At 42.1% G+C, this 5,393-nt stretch overlaps 1 pseudogene; it reads right to left on the bottom strand.

Annotated features, from left to right (window-relative positions):
• Positions 1 to 3,162: 3,162 nt before the first annotated feature.
• On the bottom strand, positions 3,163 to 4,617 carry LOC112934883 (keratin, type II cytoskeletal 8 pseudogene; annotated as a pseudogene).
• Between the last annotated feature and the right edge of the window lie 776 nt (positions 4,618 to 5,393).

Raw genomic sequence — 5,393 nt, 5'->3', positions numbered from 1 at the left:
AAATTCTGGAACTCCACAAGTCTGAGAACAGTGCATGGTCCTCCCCCAGCTGGAGTTAGAAATCCATCTAATTAAGAAGACATCATTGGGTAAAGCCTCAGAATAGTTTTTTCCTTTAATAGTAAGATCTAAATAGCATGCTTCTATCGGGGTGGTACAAATCTACACACTCTATACATTAGATAGAGCTAAATACACACAAACACACACTCACTTATATACGTACTTGTAAAACAGGTAAAATCTGAATAAAGCTGATAGATGGCATCAATGTCTATTTCTTGGTCATGTTGTTATACCACAGTTACACAGCATGCTACCAGCGAGGGGGAACAGAGTGAAGGGTGCATAGGATCTATCTATCTACAATGACTTCAGAATAAAAAATAATCTTTAATTTACAAATTAAAAAAGGAAATTTAGTCTTAATTATATATAATTAAAATATACTAATATTTTAAGAACTGTGTACTGAAATTGTGTTTCAAGAACTGTTTTCTTCTCATATTCCCTTAGAAGGAATATATCTATGCACAAAGGTTAACTTTGTTTCTAGGTTTTTAGGCTTAAATCACTCTTTTTCCCTATGGAGCTCAATATTATGAGATACTTCATGAGATAAATCAAGCACTTGAGATATATGGCCTTATTGCTTCTTCTCCCCTTCAAACATCCAGTGATGCAGCATCCTCAACCCCAAAATTTCCCTTCCCTTTCCCCAGAAAGGAAAATCCTATTATTGCTTAACTTCTTTTAGTAACTAATATAGGACTCATACAAAACTCTAGAAAACTACCTTGGATAATGCGGATTTGATCATTTCCTGCTAAGTCCAAGCTTACTGTGCTATCACATATTAAATTTACCATTTCTTCCCAAATAGCTGAACTAATTGTCCTCTGTCAAGCACACTAGTTAAAAATAAAAGAGATGGGCTATTTTCCTTATTGGAGACATACATTTCCTTTGAACTATTATCCTCTAAACCTTTGTAAAGTCTTGCCTTATACCCGATACTTCAGTTACCATCAATTTTCCTCAGTCCTGCTATAAGCTTAAAATTGTTATCGTTAGGGCACCTGGGTGGCTCAGCAGGTTAAGCATCTGCCTTTGGCTCAAGTCATGATCCTGAGGTCCTGGGCTCAAGCCCCACATTGGACTCCCTGCTCCAAGGGGAACCTGCTTCTCTCTCTCCCTCTGCCTGCCACTCCCCTTGCTTATGTTCTCTCTGTCAAATAAATAAATAACAATATTTCTTAAAAGAGAGAGGGAAAAAAGAATGCAATCCCTGTTCCTGGTCTCTTTTCTATCGCAAATTTAAGTGGAAAAGGACTCATACGATACACAGCTGATCTGTAACATATGAGCTAGACTTTACAACATTTCCTTAGCCTGGATCTGGTCATCTGACTGTGTTTTCACGACTCTTTATAAGCGCTAATGATCATTTTATTCCTGATACTTGCCTGGACTGCAGTTTGCTAGTACATCCTATCCACAGTCTTAAATGGCTCTTCATAGTTATTGTCATATCAGATAATTCACAACAATTCATACTTAAATGAAAAGAGGTGGAGGGAGTAACTCCAGTACAACTATAGATGATATTTTCTAAACAACCTCTCATTCAATAGAACTCTGGCAATGGCGCAGTCCTGAACACCATAGATTAGTATCATGAAGCCTTTATCTACCTTTCTAGCCCTATCTGCCATTTTTACCAAATGACAAACTGAGAAATAACACAAATGCCCTGATAACTGGAGGTTGACCTAAAAAGAACAGCAGCCCATGGTGTCCCTCCTGAATTTAAGTAATTTAATAGAATATTGACATCTGATGACGTTACTCCACAACCATAACAGGACAAAACAGACTACAAGGACATCACCCAATAGCAAAAACTACTAAATCCCCTGCTCCCCTGACCAAACAACTAACCACTACTTCGACTAAGACAATTCTAGCTCTACTTTTCCATCTTACCTCCTAGATTAAAAATTAGGACAATATGCAATTACTACTTTGCCATCATTCCATGACAAGTACTAATTCAGAACAGAATCCCCTTTTCTTTTCTTTCTCACAAAACATCCAGGATAAACAAGACAAGAGTAAACAGCCCATGTTATCCCCCACCGAGACAACCTACAATTCCGCACTTGCTCCATCACCCTTGCTATAGCGAGTTAATAAATAGTGTTGGACTCTAGGTGCATTCCTGGTGATCTTTAGACATCATGGTCTATCAAGCTCACATACAACAAGAGGCTTAATGAGAAAGATTGTGACTGTTCCTAACATTGGTTAGCCTGTGGATTAAATGCTATTTTCAGGGTTTGTGGATGTGAATGTAAACAAGCACAACCAGTTCAGAAAATTCTCAAGCTGGATCTACCTACCCTGAATACATAACTGTCCCATGGTGCCCAAGAGTTCCATCCCAGGTTTACATCCAAGAGATAAGGAAATCCATCTCCACTAAAAGACAAGCATGGAATGTTCGTGGATGCTTTATTCATAACAGCACCAAACTGAAAGCAAGCTAAAAAAAAATATCTATCCAAAAAAAAAAAAAAGTAAATCGCTTACGTAAAGTAGTACACAGCATGTAAAGTGAATGAATTACAATTACAGTTAATATGAACTAATCTCAAACACAGAATGCTGAGCACAGAAGCCAGACACTAGATGTACATACTAGAAAAATCACCTTATATAAAGTTCAAAAAGAGGTTCTAATGCAGCCAGAAGTTAGAATATTAGTTACACTTCAGAGTATAGTCACTAGTAGCACAAGGAAGATGTAGGAAACCTCTGTTTCCTGCACTGGATTACACGAGCATATAAATTTGTAGAAATTCATAAATCTGTGTATATATGTACACTTTTTTTTCTTTTTTACAATTTTTGCTTTGTTTTGGGAATTGGCAGTCATCTGAGGCTTTATTTGGGAAAAGATACTTGAATTGGGTTTTAGTTTGGGCCATGGGCAAGAGGGGATAGCCAAGGCAGTAGACACTACCCCTCAAAGGGTACGCTAAGGCCTGAGGCTGAGCCTCAGGTATGCTCCTGTCCCAGACGCTCCCCTGCACAGCTCCTTCCCTCAAAGGCTCTATGGCAGCCACAGGAGCGGGGAGACTGAGGGGCTGTGGTGCTTATTCAGTTGGACAGGAGGACATCAGAGGACTCAAATACCAGCTTCCCATCACGGGTCATGATCTTCTTTAAAACTATGGTGTTGGAGGAGCGGCCATGGATAAAGGAGCTGGAGCTCCCACCACAGCCCAAGCTGGAATGAAAGGAGCTCAAATTATAGTTGAGACCAGGGCTTCTGAGGCCCCTGTAGCCGAGCTCAGCCCACCTTAGAAGCCAATGGTGGTCTTAGTATGGATACTCGTGTTCTGCCTCCCAGCGTCTAGCCAGCTCGTGTCACCCTCCAATAGCTTGCAGAAGATGGTGATCTCAATGTCCTAGGCCAGCTTGATGTTCATGAATTCCTGGTAGTCATGCAGCTGTCATGCCATGTCCTAGTTGGCTTGCTGCAGGGTAGCCTTGGCCAGCTTGGCACTGACATCCTTAATGTCTAGCTCCTTGTGCTCCTCAGTATCAACTCTAGCAACCTCCAGGGAAGCCCTCTGGCCTTTGAGGCCCTTTAAATAGGCCTACAATCAGGTGATATTCTGGTTCATCTCAGAAATCTCCATCTTTGTGCGAGGGAGGTTAGCCCCATGCTTCCTAGCCAATGTCTGCAGCTCCTCATACTTAATCTGGTACGTGGCCTTAGCCTCGGCCCAGCTACAGCTGGCAGTGTCCTCATACTGGGCCTTGACCTCAGCAATGATCTGTCCAGGACCAGGGAGTGGCTATTGTCCATAGACAGAACCATGGACATGTCTGAGACCTGGGACTATGGCTCATGGATGTCCTCTTCATACAGCCTTAAGAAGCCAATCTCGTCAGTCGGAACATCCAGGTGGGATTCCAGCTCTCTCTTGTTTATGTAAGCTTTCTCCACATCCTTCTCAATGAGGACAAATTCATTCTCCACATCTGCATGCACTTTGACCTCCCTCTATCTATTCTTGAAGTCCTCCACCAGCCCCTCCAAGTCCACTGCTACCTTCAGCTTCTCCTGGCCCAGTGTGTCCAGCTGCTGCCTAAAGTTGTTGATGTAGCTCTTTACCATGTTGTCCATGTTGCTCCAGACTATTTTCTGCTGCTGTAAAAGGCTCCACTTGGTCCCCAGAATTTTGTTCTGCTGCTCTGCGTGCTGCATCTTGTTGATGAAGGAGGCAAATTTCTTGAGCATCTTGTCTGCAACTTCTGGGTACACACAGTCTGGATGTTGAGGTCCACCTGCAGTTTAAGGAAGTTCAGCAGCTCTAGTTCACTGAGACAGCTGTGATGCCCCCCATACCCTTAGCCCCACTGCAGCTCCCAGCCATACTCATGCTGGTGCCCAGTTCACCCCTAGGAAACTGCTACTACTGCCCATTTGGGAGAAGGCAGAGGAGCTGATGCTAGCGCCAGGGGCACTCATGTGCAAACAGTTACTAGAGGCCCAGGGACTGGAGGTAGACACTTGTAGGATTTTTGGTTCACCCTGATGGACATGGTGGAGATTGGAGGGGAGGCGAGCCGGCTACACCTTATAGAGATTTGAGAAGAAGCCAAGAAGTTGCTTGTAGGTAGCCTAAAAATTCTGAATTTACTGGTTTTCACAAAAATGCAGGACACACACCAAAATTTAACTATCATTCTTGCGTAGTAGGATTCTATTTTTTTAAAAAACTACATTAAGTACAGTTACTATATCATTCAGAGTCCACTATTAAGCAGATGGTATATCAAAAGCTTAGTTGAAAGAAGTTTAAGGAAGAAACAATTTCTAGAGGTGTAGGCAGAGCTCAGTAAACCAACATGCCGTGGTGATGCACCCAGGAGCTAGCAAGAGTAGGAAGTTCTTAAGCCTCATCACAGAAGGGGAAGGAGTCACTAGACGCCAGCAAAGACCGTAGTTGCAGATAATGAGCACCTCAAAGAAAACAGCCACTGACTAAACCTTAGACTGGCAGAGACAGGGAAAAGGAAATAATTACCTTGATCTTTCTTTTCCTTCCCACAATCAGCTCTCACGTGGTTCATCCAACCAGAACCAGGGGGAAAGGGATTTCAGTAGGTGTAAGTTGAAGAAAGTAGTTTCCCAGAGAACAGAGTAGAGCAGAAAAGAGGATGGAAAGAATCTGCAAGGGGAAATGGAGAAAAACTAGCAGTTGTAGAATCTATAAAATATTTACAATGGACTATTTCAGAGAAATGGGTGCTATCTGCCTCGATCACAAAGGAAAACACGTACTTTTCATTCTGCCACAAGTTCCTTAATTTTTTTC

This window comes from Vulpes vulpes, chromosome 3 (genome assembly GCF_048418805.1).
Source record: "Vulpes vulpes isolate BD-2025 chromosome 3, VulVul3, whole genome shotgun sequence".
In the NCBI taxonomy this organism is placed as follows: domain Eukaryota; kingdom Metazoa; phylum Chordata; class Mammalia; order Carnivora; family Canidae; genus Vulpes; species Vulpes vulpes.
The sequence above is the reverse complement of the archived record's forward strand: the minus strand, read 5'-3'. Positions and strand labels throughout refer to the sequence as shown.